The sequence below is a fragment of the Spermophilus citellus genome (genome assembly GCF_964194105.1).
Source record: "Spermophilus citellus genome assembly, chromosome: 3".
NCBI lineage: Eukaryota > Metazoa > Chordata > Mammalia > Rodentia > Sciuridae > Spermophilus > Spermophilus citellus.
Window position 1 is genome coordinate 113,470,549 of NC_138184.1, and position 19,612 is coordinate 113,490,160.

General features: G+C 57.4%; 1 protein-coding gene across 5 annotated transcripts in view; it reads left to right on the forward strand.

Moving 5' to 3' along the window:
* The first annotated feature begins 6,967 nt into the window (after positions 1 to 6,967).
* Positions 6,968 to 19,612, forward strand: part of MYO18B (myosin XVIIIB) — a 220,050-nt gene continuing 207,405 nt past the window's right edge. For all 5 annotated transcript variants that reach the window (XM_081282762.1, XM_081282764.1, XM_081282765.1 and 2 more), the window contains exon 1: positions 6,968 to 7,124. The gene's annotated coding sequence lies outside the window, so the exon portion shown is untranslated. The remainder of the gene's footprint in view (positions 7,125 to 19,612) is intronic.

The window sequence follows — 19,612 nt, forward strand, 5'->3', positions numbered from 1 at the left end:
AGGGAAGGAAGGAGAGTAAAAACATTTAACTTTAGTTTAGTAGAAAATACACAGGGATGGGGTGTAGCTCTGTGGAAGAATGCTTGCCTGGTAGGTTTGAGGTCCTGGATTCAAGCCCCAGCACCAAACAAAACAAGCCAGACACAGTGGCCCACGCCTGTCATCCCAGGGGCTCGGGAGGCTGAGGCAGGAGGATCGCGAGTTCAAAGCCAGCCTCAGCCACAGTGAGGCCCTAAGCAACTCAGGGAGACCCTGTCTCTAAATAAAATCCAAAATAGGGCTGGGGACAAGGCTCAGTGGTTGAGTGCCCCTGAGTTCAATCCCCAGTATCCCCCCAAAATAATAAAAATAAAACAAAACAAAACTGAAAGGGAAACCATGAACTTGGGGGAAGATGTTTGCAATATGAATGACCAAAGGAGTAGTAGATATAACATGTAAGGAACTCCTAGAAATCAATAAGAAGACAGATCAACCAATATCAAATCAATAAGAAGACAGAAAGTAGACCAAAGGCACATAGGAAACGTAGGTCCCCTAGAAACACAGAAAGACAAATGACGTTGTTAACCAGGGAACTGCAAGGTACTAGTTTCAATTTCAGAAAGACAAAATTTTGAATAAATATTCTGATAACGTTCAAGTGCTGCTGAAAACAAGGTCCTCTGTGCTCGAAGCTGCGCACGTGGCCATTGTCCTTAGAATGCATGTAGATATTTTTCTAGAAAACTTGCACACGCGCATGCCCGGTGGCCTGTGAATTCCACGCCGGGTCGTGTGTATTCTGCTAGAGAAGCTCTGACAGAGCACTCCAGGACGGGGCACGAGAACATTCCAACAAAGACTGAGAGCCAAGGACAGGCCCATCCGCCGAAGGATGGACAGATGCAGGTCAGTCACAGACAGCAAAATGGACAGCAGAGCAAGTCACGGAAATGTAGGTATGGTGAGATGACATTCACGGGAAGTCCACTGAGGCGGACTGGCCAGAGGTCCTTGAGGGCCACTGGGTGGACACACCTCAAAGAAAAGGATGAGTTCCTTCAGGGGGACGGAAGGAGCTGGGAAGGCACCGTCTTGTGTCTCTCGTCACCCCCACATGACTCCATGTGTGTGTCCCCGTGTGTCTGGGTGACACGTTGGACATCTTTATTTTCACTATGCAAGAAGTCAAATGTACTATTTTGAGCATGTTTTTAGCAGGTTATTTTAAGACACTTCACATAATCCTGGGCCCAGAATACGGGTGTGGAAGGATGTTCACAATATGTCACTAAGGGGAACGTGCCCACGGCCACAGGATCCCATTTTGGAAAAATGTGTCTCTGGGTTGAAAAGCATTTCTGGAGGGTGAGGTCATTGGCAGCAGTGGCTGCCCAGGGTCTGTGACCGGGGGTCGTCTCCTTTAGCTTGTCCGCAGTGGACGTGGGTTAGGCTTGCAACAGGTCCATCCCCGGGGCCTGGGCCCCGGCCTGGCTCCCTGGCTCCCTTGGTGCCCGACTTGGGGCTGGGTTCAGAAGCCAGAGGCACCTCAGGGAACCAGAGGACAGCAGGGGACCTGAGGCTGGAGCACCACTCTTCAGATCCTTCCACTGGGTCACCTCAGGCCTGCAGGCCCCCAGCTGCCAGTCACTGCACCCCGTGGGACCCCGTGGGACACCCCTGGGCGCACTCCTCCTTCTCCCTTTAGGCTCCTGCTGTGAGGGAGCCCTGGGTCTCCACGCGGAGCCTCTGGTTTAGATGGCAGAAGTGACCAGTGTGCTGGGGACAGAGTCGGGTCAGTGACTCCTCAGGGTGTGAAGGCCGGTGCTGGGTTTGGTGACCAGGGCTCTAAGTCCTGGGAGAGACCTACTGTGTGGCTGCTGTGGCCAAGAGCCTGGTCACACCAGGAAGTGCTCTTGTCACTGTGGGAGGTCCCAGGAGCCCCAGCCCCAGCCCCAGAAGACAGGGTGTTCCGTGGCCCGGGCCACTCTCACACCTGCTTTACCGCCGTCTTGACGTTGGCGCATCTGGATGGCCCACCAGACCCACGGTGGGGTCGGGGACAGGAAGTGCCATCCCCACAAGCTTCCTGTTCAGCTTGAGAGTGACTTTGCCCATAGCCTTGGCAGGGCCATCGGACACTAGATGTGGCCACCAAGCCACAGTCTGCAGGGGCCATCCTCCGCCTTAGGGCAGCGTGATAGAGCAGACCGGGGACACATGCGAGTCACCCACCTTGCCAGAATCCTCCCAGGTGACCTTGGCGGGGAGTCCCTCATGGCTGTCTGGATCCTCTTTCTTGGAAGGACTTGGCGCAGTCACGGGTGGCGCTGTCGTCAGATAGCACAGGTGTCCCCTCCAGGGTGCCTCTGCACAGAGAGCCTCCTCACAGTGCCACGCCCTCCCCAGGGGCCCCTCCTGCAGTGGCGGGTGATGCAGGGTCCAAAGGCCAGGCCCTGTTGTCACATCTGGAACAACCTTGTCCAGAGGTCGTGGTGGGGTGGGTCCAGGTGGTCCCTGGCTTGTCCCCAGGGCCGCCATCACCGTTTGCCCAATCCTGAACCTTCCCATTCGTCACTAGATGTGGGTCCCCAGGGCACCCCACTCGGTGACGCTGTTCACTGAGTCCCACCTCAGAGTCACCTCTCCTGGAACCCGACCTGCAGCTATGCCACCAGGAGCGGTCAGAGAAGATGCAGCCTGGGGCTGGCTCCTCCTGGCCAGGCTGGCACGGTCACCGTGGGGAAATGTGGTGGGGGAGGGACATGAACCGCTGCTGGTCACGGGGGTGTCCACACGTTCCGGACGGGGTGGAGCGGGAGGGAATGCAGTGGCCGGAGGGTCGGGTGAGCATTTGAGAAAAATGGGGGGATTATAAATCTGGGGCAGGGGGATCCAGAGTCGCTTGGCCCAGCTCTCTCGGCGCTTCAGGAAACACTCAGAAGCAGAGGGGGACGGTGTCCGGCCGAACCCTCTGTGAAGGCCAGAGGACCTCCTGGAGCGGGTGAAGGCCCAGTAGGGGACAAAGAGCTCCAAGGGCCGGAGCAGGACCTCATGGTCAGGTGAGATGAGCCACAGGGACCAAGGGACCCCCAGCCAGGGCCAGTTTGCAGTGGGAGAGATGGAGACCTTGTCACAGGAGGTGGCACATCAGCGCTGAGATCTCGGAGCACCGTGGCTCTCCAGAGTCCTGAGAACCTTCCATGGCCGTGGCCGTGGCCGTGGCCATGGCCGTGGCCTCTCCTTCCAGTGGAGAGCAGCCCCGCCTCCGAGGCAGACGCAGTGGCTACTTGGCCCCTCGGGATCTGCCCCAGCCCACGCCTGCCCAGTGCCCAGGCCCGTAGCTCAGGTGAAGTGACACACAGCATAGCAGGCAGCTGGGCCTGATCAAGGAGGATGGGACCGAGACGGCCACCGAGACGCCAGGTGGCGCAGCAGGGACCTGCAGCCTGAGAGAGCGCAGGCCGAGGGCTGGTCGGCTGGAGAGGGTCGCAGGTTGGATAAGGGAGGGCTGAACTTGGGGTAGTCTCTCGAGCCACGGGGTTTTACCCCAGCAAGGACACCAGGAGATGCCACGCGCCTCAGGCCAACCCCAGCAGGCATGGAAAGCCCGCGCCAAGGAGGCTGAGACACGGGAAGTGCCGTGGTAGATGGGAAAGCCAGGCCCAAAGAGCTCAGAGTCCTGGGCACACGGGAGGGCCCTGTCACCTCACACCCTTCAGGGCTCTTGGGCCAGAGGGCCCAGCACTGCTAAGAGCTCAGTGGCGGCTCTCCCTTGCAGAAAGTGCCAGTGATGAGGGAGGCTTTTACAGACCTACCCTAGGGTCATTCAGTCATTCAACAAACACCCACGGAGCATCTACCCCGGGGTTGTGTGGACTCAAATAGTTCGAGGGGTAAGGATCCCGTTTTAGAGGGAACTGGGAGGCCCAGCCAGGCAAATCCACTTCCCCAAGTGCACACAGCAAAAAAGTGGCCAGGACTGGGTCAAAACCCGACCCTTTCCCCAAGCCCCAGCTCTGTGCAGGCCTGCAGGCCTCCTGGGTAGAGGACGGGCCTTCTGGGGGCTTCTGTGGAGATGCCTCCACCTCCACCCTCCGGGTCATGGGCTTTTATTCACCCCAAATTCCATGAGCATCTACTTAGCGCTGGGAGGGAACCAAGGGACTGCCAAATGGCAGGGGAGGGACAGGTAGACAGACTGGTAGACAGACAGACATCTAGAAAAAGCCTGATGTGGGTCAGGTTCTCAGACACCTGCTCCAGCCTGGCTTCCATGCATTTGGTTTCATCCCATAAGCATTTATTGAGCACTTACTGTGTACCAGCCACCTTAGGAGACAGACTCAGGCACGCAGCACCCTGTATGGCCGCAGGAGTGGCACACCGACCCGGGTGCAGGCAGTGGTCACCTGGGGGGTTCTGGCGACTGTGCATAGGCCGACACCCTGATGACAAGCGCATGCGCACACGCTTACCCACGCCCAGCTCTCTGACCACAGCGGGAATGACGGGACTCCAAGATGACAGGCAGATGGGGGCCGCATCCTAGGGAGTGGCGAGAGGGGCGGGGCTTGCAGGAGCATGGAAATGACTAACAGAAGGTAGCACCCCAAGGAGCAGACACGGGCCACCGAGAGTCCCTCTGTGTGTCCCATCAGAAAACATGAGGATGACCAGGAGACCAAGGTCAGTTGTCCCAGTGAAATGCCACAGTCCTTTGGCCATTCTGGGGACCTTGAACTCACCGCTGAAAAGGTCGAGTCTGCAGGGAAAGCCCCACAGCAGGTGGGCGACTGCCCAGGTGTTTGCCCAGAGGGACGTATGGCCACGTGCACTGTCCAGAGGCCCCAAATAGCACCGTGAGCCACTCTCTTGGTGACCCCCTGCTGATGGGACAGATGGGCCCTAGTGGCCAGTTCTCCTGAGGCCCTGGTGAGAAGCCCCCACTTTCCCTTCCTCTGCTCCTCCCTGGAGACTGGGAGGGAAATGCTTAGCTGGAGAAGTGTCACCCCTTTCTCCACAGAAAGCCTTACCTGGGCCTCTCCAGAAATCTTCACCATGGCTGACTTTAGGACTCTCAGCAAGAGTCTCTGAGAAAGAGTTCAATGTAGATGAACTTCCTATTTTCGTGTCGCCCTGTTTTACTTGGCCACTGGCCGGGAAGATACCAGCACTCCAGGTGCTGGACACCCCCTTATTAGTTCTTCAAACGAATCCAGTATAGTAATTTGTAGAAATGAGCAAACCAGGCCTCTGGCCTTGAGCTGGGCTTCACAGAGATGTCTACATTTTTAAGATAAGTGACCAATTGGGCTCCATGGTACAGCTGGCAAGGGGAGGAAAGAAAGGGGGGAAGAAGCTCTCCCCTTCTCAGGTGTTGTCCTTGAAGAGTTAACTTGCCCAGAACAGTGAAATAAAAAGCTGCTTTCATGTGAACTTCTGCAGACTGTGAATTTCTGAGCCCCTCCCCTTACATGCTGGGTATAAAACTCTAAAACTCCCTGAACTCGGGGTTCAGGGGATTGGTTGATTACAGCAAAAGCTGTGCCCTCTGAACCTGGCTGCAGCCAAATAAAACTGTTTCCTGCTGTCTTCGGTGCCTTGCCTCATCTGTCCCTACAACACTGGGTGACATATTGCATGCAAGGGCCACCCTAAACCACAGAGTGGCTCACGTACATCATGCCTGGCTGTGCTGGGGGACAAAACCCCACCCACTTCTGGTACCAGGAGACACGCCACGGGACTCTCTCAGAACGGACGGTTCCCTCCGGGTGAGCAGAACCCACCCGAGGTCACGGCTCATGGGGACCCACCCCTGGGCCCCAGAATTGTCTCTGAACGTCAGCTCCCCCAGCTCAGACCAACAGCCATGAAAGAAGCAAGGACAGAGAAGCCCCAGGGGACGATGTTGCATGGCGTGGGTGGCAAAAATGTCTGGAGAAAATGCCAGGGACTTGTTGTCTCCAATGTCCCTGGAGCAGCCTAACATGCCCCATGTCACTGTACCCTGGGGCCCAGGACCCTTCTGCCATCCCCTGGGCACTGCATGGAGGGCCATTTCCAGACACTTCTCCTAGGGTTTCATTGAACTTCCAACTCTGGAGAGCGCACACCTGGGAAATTATTGCTCCATTGCTTTATCTATTGACATCCCCTGCCGGGCATAGTGGCCATGCCTGTCATCCCAGGGGCTCGGGAGGCTGAGGCAGGAGGATGGCGAGTTCCAAGCCAGCCTCAGCCACAGCGAGGCCCTAAGCAACTCAGTGAGACCCTGTCTCTAAATAAAACACAGAATAGGGCTGGGGATGGGGCTCAGTGGGCGAGTGCAATCCCGTACCCAACCCCCACTCCCCAAAAATATAAAGGAAGAATCCCTGCCTCTCCCCCTCCAGGCAGTGGGTGAAGCCCTTCTGGTTTTAAGTGCTGGGGCTTGAGCACAGAACCAGGCTTCTGCTGAGCTCTGGCTCTACCCCTGAGCTTCTCCTCCAGCCCCAGGGCAAAGCACGTTTCATAGCACCTAGTGTCCAGGGTCAGCACAGCCTTCGTGCCTCAGTTTCCCCACCTATAACCTGGGGGCCGTTGTCTGGAATAGGCCTGCCACCTGGGGAGCTCTCCCTACCCACAGACATGTTTTCCTGCTTTGGCTGCATACCAGGGGGTGCCAGCATTCCTTCCAGAAACTTCCTTCCAGCCTCTGGTGGGAATGTGGAGCTGCTTCCTCCCTCGCCCCTTCTGCAGCCTCTGGTTCTCCCCAAGGGCAGGGGCAGGAGCAGGTGGGTGTGGCCCGTCCTGGGACACACATGACGGCTGCGAATGTGCTTGCGTCCCGAGCTGTCCCCTCCCTGCTCCATGCCACCATATATGTCCATGCTCTCCGAGGCCTGGTCAACGGCCACCCCTGGCCAGACCTGGAGCTCATGGGCTAATTTTAGAAATGACTTGTGGACGCAGCTGCTGATCACATTGGCTCCCGGGGAGGGAGGGGGAGCCGAGGCGCCCGGGGAGGGCGTGTGAGGAGCCAGCGGGCTGCTCCTGACCCTTCTCCTGCCCTGCTTCCCTGTGCCTGGGCCCTCGCGGCTACCTGGGGAGACCTCGTGCGGAGCGGTGCCTGCGTCCCATCCCGTGGTGGCTACAAGGTACTGAGGGGCTGGGTTTGGTGCTGGGGACCTTGAGAGAGAGGGGGGAGGCCTTTTAAGTTTCTGGAATGTGCCTGGGGGCCGCCATGGGAGGCCTGGTCCTTTTGCTCTATTTGGGGCCTTTCTGCTGTCGGGATCCTGAGGTCTTTGTTCCTTGGTTGGTGACCTCTGTCGCTCACTTCCAAGACAGGACTATTCAATGGAAGAACTGTACAGCCAGCGCTGGGCCGAGGGGACACTCTTTAAGTGGATCGTGGAAACCTGGTTATTTCAAAATCCTTTTAAAGAATGTGCTCAGTGTCCCCAGTGGGCAGCCTCTGCTGCGGAACCCCGGCCAGCTGAGGTCAGCATCTCTGTCCGCCTCAGCTGCTGGTGACTCAGGCTCCACCGATTGTCCATGTGTGGTCAGAGAGCCGCGCTCTGGCCCTTCATGCTTCCAACCCTGCTGAGTGTCCGTTTTAATTTTAATTTTAATGGTTTTTAATTTCAAATTTCAGATGTGCACGTGGTGGGGGAGGGGCTGGTGGTTCATAGCCAGAGGTTTTAAGGTCACTTGTGCTTCCCTGAGAGGGGCTGTCTGATGTGGCCCACCCATTTCCAGGCTCTTCTCTGAAAGAAGAAGATCTGCAGGTCTCAGTGGCCTGGGTGGTGGCACGGGTGTGGGGTGGGGGGGCTGTGCTTCAGGGTAAAGCTGCCTCTCAAGAGTCTGAAGGTTCTCAGCTGCAGGCCTCAGGCTGCTGCCTTCGTACCACTGCCCCATGGAGAAGGCTGAGGGGACAGACCACTTGGCCCTCCCTGGGCTCCAGGCTGCCCAGCCTGGCTGTGATCCACAGGTGCAGGGCCTGGGCTCCCACCCTGCTGCATCTGGAAAGCTAGGGGGTTACTTTCAGTTTGTGGCCATCCAAGAAGAGGCCTGACCTGCTCAGTGCCCCAGTTTACAAAGCTGAGTGTCCCCTCGGGCCTCTGTGCCCAACAGGGATGGCGGTTCCTGGGGGTGCTAACGGGAAGGGTGTTCTCCTGTCCCAGGTGATGAGCCCTGAGTGTTGGGGGAGCAGGTGAGGGCTGTGTGGCTTTAGTGTGGGGGAATCCCAAGAAGGAGCAGAGGCCGGGGGAGAGAGGGAGAGAGAAAGAGAGGAGGGGGAGGAGGGGAGAGGGAGGGGGAGGAGGACGAGGGAGAGGAGGAGGGAGAGGAGGAGGGAGAGGAGGGGGAGGGGAGGGAGCGGAGGGGGAGGGGAGGGAGAGGAGGGGGAGGGGAGGGAGAGGAAGAGGGAGAGGAGGACAACAGAGAGGAGAAGGGAGAGGAGGAGAAGAGGAGGAGGGAAAGGAGGTCGAGGGAGAGAAGAGGGGGAGGGAGAGGGGGAGGGTGACTAGTAGGGAGAGGAGGAAGGAGAAGAGGAGGAGGGAGAGGAGGAGGGAGAGGAGGGGAGAGGAGGAAGGAGAGGAGGAAGGAGAGGAGGGGGAGGGGAGGAAGGAGAGGAGGACAAAGGATTGAAGGAGGGGGAAGGGGAGGGGAGGGGGAGGGGGAGGGAGACTAGAAGGGAGAGGGGGAAGGAGAAGAGGAGGAGGGAGAGGAGGAGGGCCAGGAGGGGGAGAGGAGGAGGGAGATGAGGGGGAGGGGAGGAGGGACAGGAGGGGGAGGGGATGAGGGAGAGGAGGACAAGGGAGAGAAGGAGGGGGAGGGGAGGGGGAGGGGGAGGGGAGGGGGAGGGGGAGGGAGACTAGAAGGGAGAGGGGGAAGGAGAAGAGGAGGAGGGAGAGGAGGAGGGCCAGGAGGGGGAGAGGAGGAGGGAGATGAGGGGGAGGGGAGGAGGGACAGGAGGGGGAGGGGATGAGGGAGAGGAGGACAAGGGAGAGAAGGAGGGGGAGGGGAGGGGGAGGGGGAGGGGAGGGGGAGGGGGAGGGAGACTAGAAGGGAGAGGGGGAAGGAGAAGAGGAGGAGGGAGAGGAGGAGGGAAATGAGGACAAGGGAGAGGAGGAGGGGGGAGGGAGACGAGGAGATAGAGGAGGAAGGAGAAGAGGAAGAGGGAGAGGAGGGGGGATGGGGAGGGAGAGGAGGACGAGGGAGAGGAGGAATGAGAGGAGGGGGAGAGGAGGGGGAGAGGAGGAGGGAGAGGAGAGGGGATGGGAGGGGGAGGGGAGGGAGAGGAGGAGGGGGAGGAGGAGGGAGAAGAGGGGGAGCGGAAGGGGGAGAGGAGGGGGGAGAAGAGGGGGGAGAGGAGGGGGAGGGGAGGGGGCGGGGGGAGGGGGCGGGGGGAGGGGCAGGGGAAGGGGACACTCCTGGAAGATGAGGACAAGGAAGGGGAGGAGTGGGGTCTCCTGGTCCCCTGCTTTGGAGGGACCCTGTGTCACTAATTACCAGATGTGAAGTCCACTCCCACACAGGTCTGGTCACCTTGAGTAGCAGGGCTTGGGCTTCGCTGACCGTGACCTTGGGCACATCCCTGGCCTCTTCAGAGCTTGGTTTCCCTCCCAGCCCCTGCCAGGGAAGTGCGAACCCGCGTGGGCCGTCCACTCCCACACTGGACGCACCTGGGGGGCCCACACCCCGGGATCCTGGCTCCTCCCCCCCACTGACTGATCGTGGGGAGCGGGCCTGTTTGCCCAGCGGGTGGTTCTGTTGCCACCCAAACGGGCGGCCTTCCCCTGGTGTGAGGCCGCTCACTGCCTGGTATGTGGCACGTGGCTCATCAAGTTTGTCACGAGTGGGGGACACGTTACCAGGGTGGGGTCCTTCAAGGGTCTGATTAGGCCACTGGCACTTTCCCGCATCGTCTACGGCGAGAACTGAGGTCTCCAAGCCAGAGAGACCCCCCTCTCCCTGCCCCCAGCTGCTGCAAGCCAGGCCTCTGGCTGTCTCTGCGCGGCCATTACAAGACAGCCCTCTGGGTGCTGGGGAGCCTGGCCCTCAGTGGAGGGGAACAGGACACGGCCCACCTTAAGCAGATGGCTAGCTGCGGGGGTGATGACGTGTCTCATGTTTAGAAATAGTGGCATCGAGTGCTTTGAAAGATGGTGGAAGGTTTTAGACAAGCCCAGGGCTTCCTGAGTGCTGCCCAATTTAACCCCCTCTATTTACCCATGGTTCATTCAAAACACACAGAGGGAAGGCAACTTGCTCAAGGACACACAGCTTTGTAGTAACTGCTTAGACCAGTCCCTGCCTTGGAGACTGGCATTCAGGGAGCAGCCTGGGGCTCCCCAAGGTAGAGCTAATGACCCAATCTCCATCCCCCAAAGCTTTTCCAAGCTCCGAGACTTGAAAGGAAAGATTTGATCTCAGTTCTTGTTTGAATAGATGCAATAAAAATGAATCATAGGACACAAGCACAGTCCTTGGACATCAGGGCAGGTCTCACTCTCGGGAATTTATCCCCACCCATGACGCCCGAGCGCTCTCAGCTGCTCCTGGGGTGCTGATGGGGCTGAGGTTCCTCGCCATGGCGGACAGCCAGCCCGGCGAGCTGCTGAGACAGACACACCTGCTCCGCTGCGGATCCTTAGTCCCATTTTACAGATCAGGACGTGAGTTTGTGTGGAAAGAAATGAAAGTGGGACTCAGAGGTGTCTGCTGGGACGGAACTTTCCATCCGCTTACGAGTGGCGAGTGGCGCAGGCGAGGGTAACGGGTGGAGCAGTGTCGCTCTGGAGGAGGAGAGCAGAGCCGGTCACGCTCTGCACTGGTCACGGAGAAGGGGGTCCTGCCCTGCTGTACGGGGCAGGAAAGAGGATCAGAGGGGGCTACGGCTTGCTTTTCCTCTTTTCTGTTCACAGTGACTGGCTTTTTCTCACGTCTCTCTATGTCAGACTCATTTGTCACTCACAGCAAAGATGATGTTGTCCCCTTTCCCATAATGCTCCTCTGCCCTGGACAAGACCACTCTAGAGCACCTTGGCACCAGAGGGATTTGGGGCTGGATGCATTCTCTGGGGCAGTGTACGTGTACAGGGTGTTCAGGGGCATCCTGGGTCTTGACCCATGAGGGGCCAAACACTTCTGTCCACTTGGGACAACCAGGAATGTCTCTGGGGCCTGCCAGATGTCCACTGGCACAATCCACTTGGTGAAAACCACTGGTCCAGTCCAGTTCTGCCCAATAGCACTTTCTAGAAACCTCTGTGCCTGTGCTAACACGGTATCCACTCATCCTACTTGGCTATTGGAAACTTGAAATGTGGCTCATACAGCAGAGAAGCTGATTCTCAAATCTAATTTAAATTAATATAAACTTAACTAGTCTGTCATGGGCTAGTGGCTACCATGTCAGTATAAATGAAAACATCAGATCTTCCTTGGAAACCCAAATCCTAAAAGCAGCCAGGGCAGCCTTCCAGCCAAAGTCCGACCAGCTTCTCACTTCCTTGTGGCGGGAGAAACACCAGCCTGGAAATAGCAGATACTCTGCACAGGTGCCCCCTGACCATTGCCACGCCCAGGGCAGACATCACTAGTGTATCACAGCACACTTCCCTGCTGGATCCAGACATAGCTTAGGATCCTGACACTGCAGACAGCCCCAACTACCAGTCAGTCAAGCTGATGTGCATGGGAAGCCCTAGTGGCCATCAGTACGGTCCAGCAAGGAGCATGAGGCCATCCGAGGTCAGCAGCAACTACAGATAAGGAGAGGCGAGAGCCAACGTGCTGGGGGAGGCTGTTTTCTGTGTAATTTTCTTAAGAAACATCTACTCTACAATTTAGGATTGGGACCTATCGGCTTTGCCACAGGTGTACAAAGCATTTGGAAGTTTAATCAACCTGGGACCTAATCAACCTGCTGCCAAAGGACACTCTAATGAAGTCGTAATGGCCCCAGGCCTGAGGAGCGCCAGCCCTCAGGCCACCTGGTGAAGTGCTCACAGACCCTTTTCGTCATGGTCTGGCTCTTTGGCCATCAGGCCAGGCCTGAGTGAGCTGGGTGGAGTCACTTTGTCCACGTGACCGGAGTGTGGCAAACAGGCCTTGCGCCTCCCCCCCAGGCCCGCCCAGGGCAGACACTGATAATCAGCCCCAGCTCTCTACTGCCATGGGGTGGGACAAGGGCTTAGAGTGGGTCCCAAAGTACCCTGCAGGTGCCACTGCGCATCTACCAGTGCTGATGTGGGAGTTGAGGTCTCCTTGCCCCTGGCTGTGTCCAGCTGGGTCCTCCCAGAAAATAGCACTTTCAGTGCGTTGGGAGCCTGTGTCATAGGAGCTTCTCAGGGACGCGTGTTGGGTAAGAGAACAGCAGAATCCCTTGGGCGCCCGGAGGCTGGCGGTGGTGGGAAGGAAGAGAGGGACCTCATGGAGAGACCTCAGGGGGCCTTGCGGTGGGGGATGGAGGAGCACAGCTTGGCTCAGACTGGGAGGGAGCGGGTGGAGGTGGTGCCTCTCCTGGCCTCCTCCTCCTGGGCGCGGGGCTCCTGCAGGGTGCAGAGGGATCGCTCCAGTGGGCCATCGGAGGAGCGCACAGGAGGGCGTCTAATGGTATCCACGTGGAAGCAGGCTGTGATGTAGCCATTGAGGCCAGGGCCAGCAAGGGACAGCCCGCCGGCCTATGCCACTCTCCCCTGGTGTAAAAATCAGGTTGCGCCCATTCACAAGCCTGCTCATTCCCACACCGTGCAGAGCTGCTCTTGAGCTACAAGGGCCGACAGAGCACTTGTGGCCCACGGGCTCCCAGCCCTAGGTGCTCCAGAGGGCCACCATCTGGCTCTTTGCACAAAAAAATTGCCGAGCCTCCCTTAAGGGACAGGGCAGCACCCTGGGGTCGTACTAGGAGGAGCTGCTGGGAGGGACGGGGGAGTGGGGAGGGCTGTCCGGAGTGGCCTTTGGTAGAGGGGGCTGTCCACCCTTGGCCGTCCCCCAGGGGAGAGCTGGGCTACGTCCCTGTGGTCCCCTGTGATGCAGGGTTCCATTAGTTGAACCAGTCAGGGGACCGCCAGGATGGTGCAGGGAGGACCCACGTGGGCCAACCCTGCAGGCGCAGGGCAGGACGGGAGGATGATGCATCCCGCAAAGTGAAGAGCCAGGGGCTCAAGGGGGCGCCTGCAAGCCCCTGGCATCCTCTCTGCTCGGCGTGCCTGGCTAAATCCCGTGGGACCTCCAGAGACAGCAGGGCTCAGGCAGCCCCCTCATCTGGGTGGAGCATCTCCCCCTGTGCCCGAGGCCTCTGTGGGCAGGATGGGATTCCAAGCTGAGATGGAAAGGACAGAGGATGCACAGTGACCTCCCCTAAGTGTCTGATGGAGTGGAGTGCAGGGACCTGGGCAGACGGTGGAGGAGGGTGGTGTGGGCTACTGCGTGCAGGGACAAGTGGAAGGTGAGCCGGGAGACCAGCCTGCTGCGGTGGCCTAGGCGCAGCCTCTGAAGTCAGACCATCTGTGTCCCAGAAGTAGCCCACCTTCTCCTGGCTATGTCCCCTCCCTCTACCTGTGTGTCCTGGGATGGGGTAACTTGCGACATCATCCCCTCCTGTTCCCAGCACACAGAATGCCTGGGGGCCACTGTGATCCCTGGCTCTTCTTTCCTTACCTCCTCCCTTTCACGTGGTGGGGGGCAAGGACCTCAGAGTGGTGGCCAAGGAACAGGAATTGAGGCATCTGGGTCCTCTCCCCTCCTCCTTGTGGCCTTGAGTGAGTTGACCTCACTGATCCCCAGTCAACCCACCTGCAGTACCAGTGCGGCCATCAAAAACCAAACAGGTGCAAAGTAAGTGCCCCCTCGATGCGTTACCCCCTTGAGCCACCTCTCGGCGTCCCACTTCTTGCCACTGGATAGAGGGCTCCTGTGAGCCCTCAGCTGGCCCCACCAGCTTGGTGGTCTCTTACATGGCTGATGTGGAGCTGTGACAGGGACTTGGCCTCCACCCAGGGAGTCAGATGCATCTAGAGGCAGCTCTCTCCTCAACCTTCTTGCTGGGTGACCCAGGCAAGGGCCTTAGCCTCTCTGAGCTGCTGTGTGCTGTGTGGGAATAATGCCAACCTTGTGGCACCGTGGTGAGGATAGATGGCCAAGAGAGCTGCATATAGTTAGATTCTAGGTTCAGTGGGAACTTCAGGGTTCTGGGGCGGGTTAGGGGTCAGGAGGTATCTTGGTTCTCCCTAAGTGTCAGAGAGTCCCCGGGTGCTGGGGCCTGGGCTGGAGTCTCTGGGTCACATTCATCATAAGTGGAAATGAAAAGATGATGGAGAGAAGTTACCAGGGACTCCTGCTTCAAATGTGTGTGTCCCCATTTCACAGCTGAACAAACCAAGGCTCCGAGACTTCCCAGGGTCTCCCAGGAGGTAAACCAGGGCCATGATCGTGTGTCCCCTGTGTGAACACAGCACTGCGGGATGTCAGAAACCCCTCCCAGCATGGCCCTAGTCATTCATTCATCCACTCACTCATCCATTTAACAAGTATTTTGTCAAGTAAAAAAAGTGAAGACAGAAATTCTGACTCTGAAGGGGAGAGGAGTGGGATGGGAGGCTATGCTCCAATTTAAATGGAGGGTTATAGGTTTATGAGATGTGCAGAACGAAAAGCATTTAAGGCAGAAGGAACATCATATGCAAAGGCCCTGAGGTGCAAATCTACCTGGAAGGGTGTACTCAGAGGGTTCCATCCTGGAGGATGGAAGAGGATGGTTGTTTGGACAAGGGGGTTTCTTTTGCCTTTGGGAGGGGCTGTACTGGGGATTGAGCTCAGGGGTACTCCACCACTGAGCCACACCCCCAGCCCTATTTTGTATTTTATTAGAGTCAGGGTCTCACTGAGTTGCTTATCTCCTCACATTTGTTGAGGCTGGCTTTGAACTCACCATCCTCCTACCTCAGCCTCCTGAGCAGCTGGGATGACAGGTGTTTGCCACCCTGCCAGGCAGAACAGGTGGTCTTAAGGGGCCCTATGGGTCACCACAAAGACTTGGGTACTTATTTATGGGACAGGTGCAGACAGTGGCCTTGTGGGGCTGGAGTTGGGGGCAGCAAGTCTGCCTGGAGGGCCGCCCAGAGGTTCAGATCGGCATGGACACATGGAGAATGGTCTCCAGCCATCTCTAGCCTCGGGGCAGTGCCAGCCTCCCTCACCCCCACGGGAGGCTGAGACCTTCAGTGAGAATTCCACGTCCCCGGCCTCCTCCTGGCCTTGAGATGGCAGCTGGTGAGGCCGGCGGGGGCTGCAGGCTGGAAGGGCCCATGGTGATAAGGCCACTTGCTTAAATTACAGCTGGGCGAAGTCTGTGCGCGCTGGCTCTGGGCCCCGGGTCAGTGGGGCTGGCGCGGAGCCGGGGGCGGCCCAGGGAGCCCGGTGCCCTGTGGTAACCGGCTTAGTGACCCGTGCAGGGGCGGCTGCAGCCTCCATCAGGGCAGGACTCCCCCTGGAGCCTCCACTGGGGGTGACTCTTGGCGGCCAGTGGGTCTGGCAGCAGGGGAGGGGACGGAGCCAGCACAGCCACGTCACCCACACGTCAGGCCTATTCATAACCTGGCTCCGCCGGCGGTGGCCTGTGAGTCACTGGGGGCTTCTCCAGTGTCCCCGGAGGGACAGGGGGGGACACGCCTTTTGCCTCCTCCTCCCACCCTGCGGCCTCATCCTGCATCTTCGTGCTGGGGGCTCGGCTGTGTCCCCTGAGCTGTCTGCGTCCGACGTGTCCGGGTCTCGCCCTCGGGCATGGCCCTGGTCACAGCTGAGATGTCCCCGCGAGGCCGCGGCGGAGGCCGGCTGGACTCTGCCAGGGACGGGGGCTGGCGGCCGGTGGGCAGCCGCTCCTCGGGTCAAAGCCCCGTTTTGTGAGAGGTGCCAACTTCAGGGGTGTCAACTGCTCCCGTGAGCGACGTCGAGCTACCAAAGGGCACCGCTGACCTCAGGGCCAGAGAGAGCCGCTGGGAGCTGGGCGGGGCCCCGGGCTCCGCCCCCACCTGCTGCAGCCCCTGAGCTGTCAGTCAGGCCTGGGAGAGATGGGTCAGTGTGGCCGTGACAGCTGGGGACGGCAGGGCATCTTCCAGCAAGAGCAGCGAGGGGTCCAGGGGGACTCAAGGCACCGCCACGAAGACCGTGGGGCACTTCTTCCGGTTGATCTTCTATGTGGAGGGCTTGGTTATTTGCCCATTGTGGACGGTTTTTTGTTTTTTGGGTACCAGGGACTGAAACTAGGGGGGCTTTTCCACTGAGCCACACCCCCAGCCCCCTTTAAAAAACAAACAACCAAACAAACAAAAATTTTGAGAAAGGGTCCTGCTCCGTTGCTTAGGGCCTCTGTAAGTTGCTGAGGCTGGCTTTAAACTTGAGATCCTCCTGCCTCAGCCTCCCAAGCAGCTGGGATGACAGGCGTGAGCCACTGTGTCCTGCCATTTTGGACAGTTTTCATGTACATAATGTTATACTCTGATATTGCAGTCCATTTTTCATTACTATAATTTAAAAAATCTGAGGCTGGTTAATGTGGGAAGGAAAGAGGCTTATTTACTCAAAGTTTGGGATGCTCAAGGGCATGATGCTGGCACTAGCTTGACTCTGCTGTGGACCACCTGGTGAATGGTATCACATGGGGGAGGGAAGCCAGAGAAAGGGGAGAGGCCAGGCTTGCAATCAACCCTCTGGGCACGCCTCCCATGACCCAACCACCTCCCTCCAAGCTCCGCCTCTTAAAGGTCCCCTCTCTCAATACAGTCAGGACTCAAACACAGGAACCCTTGGGGGACACACTTAAACCCTACCCAACCAGGGCATCTGCCTTCTTCACTGTACAAGCTAAGGTGAGCACCCCTCACTGTGACACCACAAAGCTTCCCCCACACACGGGGAGGTCAGTAGGAAACCGGATACCACTTTGGAAAAGAGCTCGACAACTTCTTGGAAAAAATCAAACACAAATTCACCATGGAATCCATGGAATTCCACTCCTAGGAATCTCCAAGAGAAATGAAAACACACGTGTGGAACTGTTGGTCACGACGTTATTTAAGACACCCCAAAGTGAAAACAGCCCAAATAAGTACCCAGCAACTGGTGGTCTTCGCATGAATGGAGCCGCCTCCCAGCAGAGAGGAAGGGAGCCCTGAGGGCAGGATAAGGCACGGGAGTTGGGAACTGCAAAGCCAGATATGGGGGAGCCAGTGCTGTGTCCTTCCACTGAGCGCAAATACAGGACAGAAGGAGATGGAGGGTCCCCGGGACGCGGTGTAAACAGCTAGTGACTGTAAGTGGGCATGAGCGTTGTTCATGGCGTGCTGAGAATGTTCTAGAGCTGGGTGGTGGTGTGAGCCGCAGAACCGTAGATTTATTACAGATCATCTAAATTCCCCGGGGACGTGGCTCAGTGGTAGAGCAAGTGCAGGGCCCAGGGTTCACCCTCCACCCCACCTCCATCGAAATAAAGGGGAAAAAAATCATTGAATTGTACATTGTGAATATGGCAGATAAAGTAAGTCTAATAAAGCTGCTTTAAATCCCATGTTATGTATAATTAGAATGAAGCAATTAATAAAATTGAAAAACACACGTCAAAAAGAACACCTGCTGGGTGTGGTGGTGCACACCTGTCATCCCAGCAGCTGGGGAGGCTGAGGCAGGAGGATCGCGATCGCGAGGTCAAAGCCAGCCTCAGCAATGGTGAGGTGCTGAGCAACTCCGTGAGACCCTGTCTCTAAATAAAACACAAAACAGGGCTGGGACGTGGCTCAGTGGTTAAACGCCCCTGGTTCAATCAATCCCCAGTACAAAAAAAAAAAAAAATGGGGGATGTCCTTGATGGTATTTGACACCCTCTGGCTGCCCACACTGTTATCTTTCTCAATGACGTAGACATCACAGTGATGAACATTCCTGGTTTCAGATGACTTCCTCAAGTTCTTTAGAGACTAGAGCTTTTGGGGACCAAAACAATTAATATTTTTAAGGGTCTCAATTGGATGATTAAATCCTTTCCCAAAGCCAGGGGCCAGCTGGGAGCTATGGATCCTGCCCTAATTGTGTGATCAAAGTACACAACCAGACACCCCTTCAAAAGAGAAACCCCCGTCCATGGTGCCAGGAGTCAGCCGCTCCCTTGAGGGACAGTGGGCCTGTGGAAGGGGCGGGGCCCTCCTGGTGTTTTATTGTCTTTGGAAATTGAGATAATTTACATAGAGGAAGATGTGCAGTCTGTGAGGAGTGTGTGTGGTGTGTGTGATGTGTGTGGTGTGTGTGTATGGTGTGGTGTATGTGTGGTGTGTGTGGTGTGTGTGTGGTGTGTGTGTATGGTGTGGTGTGTGTGGTGTGTGTATGGTGTATGTGTGGTGTGTGTGGTGTATGTGTGGTGTGTGTGGTGTATGTGTGGTGTGTGTGGTGTGGTGTGTGTGTGGTGTGTGTGGTGTGTGTGGTGTGTGGTGTGTGTGTGTGTCGTGTGTGTGGTGTGATGTGTGTGTGGTGTGTGTGTGGTGTGTGTGGTGTGTGTCTGGTGTGTATGGTGTGTGTGTGTGTCGTGTGTGTGGTGTGGTGTGTGTGTGGTGTGTGTGTGGTGTGTGTGGTGTGTGTGTGTGTCATGTGTGTGGTGTGGTGTGTGTGTGGTGTGTGTGGTGTGTGTGTGGTGTGTGTGGTGTGTGGTGTGGTGTGGTATGTGGTGTGTGGTGTGGTGTGTGTGGTGTGTGTGGTGTGTGTGTGGTGTATGTGTGGTGTGTGTGTGGTGTGTGTGTATAGTGTGGTGTGTGTGTGTGGTGTGTGTGGTGTGTGTCTGGTGTGTATGGTGTGTGTGTGTGTCGTGTGTGTGGTGTGGTGTGTGTGGTGTGTGTGTGTGTGGTGTGTGTGGTGTGTGTGTGGTGTGTGTGGTGTGTGGTGTGGTGTGGTATGTGGTGTGTGGTGTGGTGTGTGTGGTGTGTGTGGTGTGTGTATGGTGTATGTGTGGTGTGTGTGTGGTGTGCGTGTATAGTGTGGTGTGTGTGTGTGGTGTGTGTGGTGTGGTGTGTGGTGTGTGTGGTGTGTGTGGTGTGTGTGTGGTGTGTGTTTGTGTGTGTGTGGTGTGTGGTGTGTGGTGTGGTGTGTGTGGTGTGTGTGTGTGGTGTGCGTGTATAGTGTGGTGTGTGTGTGTGGTGTGTGTGGTGTGGTGTGTGGTGTGTGTGGTGTGTGTGGTGTGTGTGGTGTGTGTGGTGTGTGTGTGGTATGTGGTGTGTGGTGTGGTGTGTGTGGTGTGTGGTGTGTGGTGTGTGTGGTGTGTGGTGTGTGTGTGGTGTGTGGTGTGTGTGGTGTGTGTGGTGTGGTGTGTGTGGTGTGGTATGTGTGGTGTGTGTGGTGTGTGATGTGTGTGGTGTGTGTGGTGTGTGTGTGGTGTGTGTGGTGTGTGGTGTGTGTGTGGTGTGTGTGTTGTGTATGTGTGTGTATGTGTGGCTGGGACCAGACCCAGGGCCTCACTCAGGTTAGGCAAGGGCTCTACCACTGAGCCCAGTCCTCAGCCTCAGGGGCCAGTCTTCGCGGCAGCTGGCGTGAGCTTTCCGTGTGGAGATTCAGAAATCATCACTCAGACTTCCAGCACCTGGAAAGTCCCCTGGAGCCC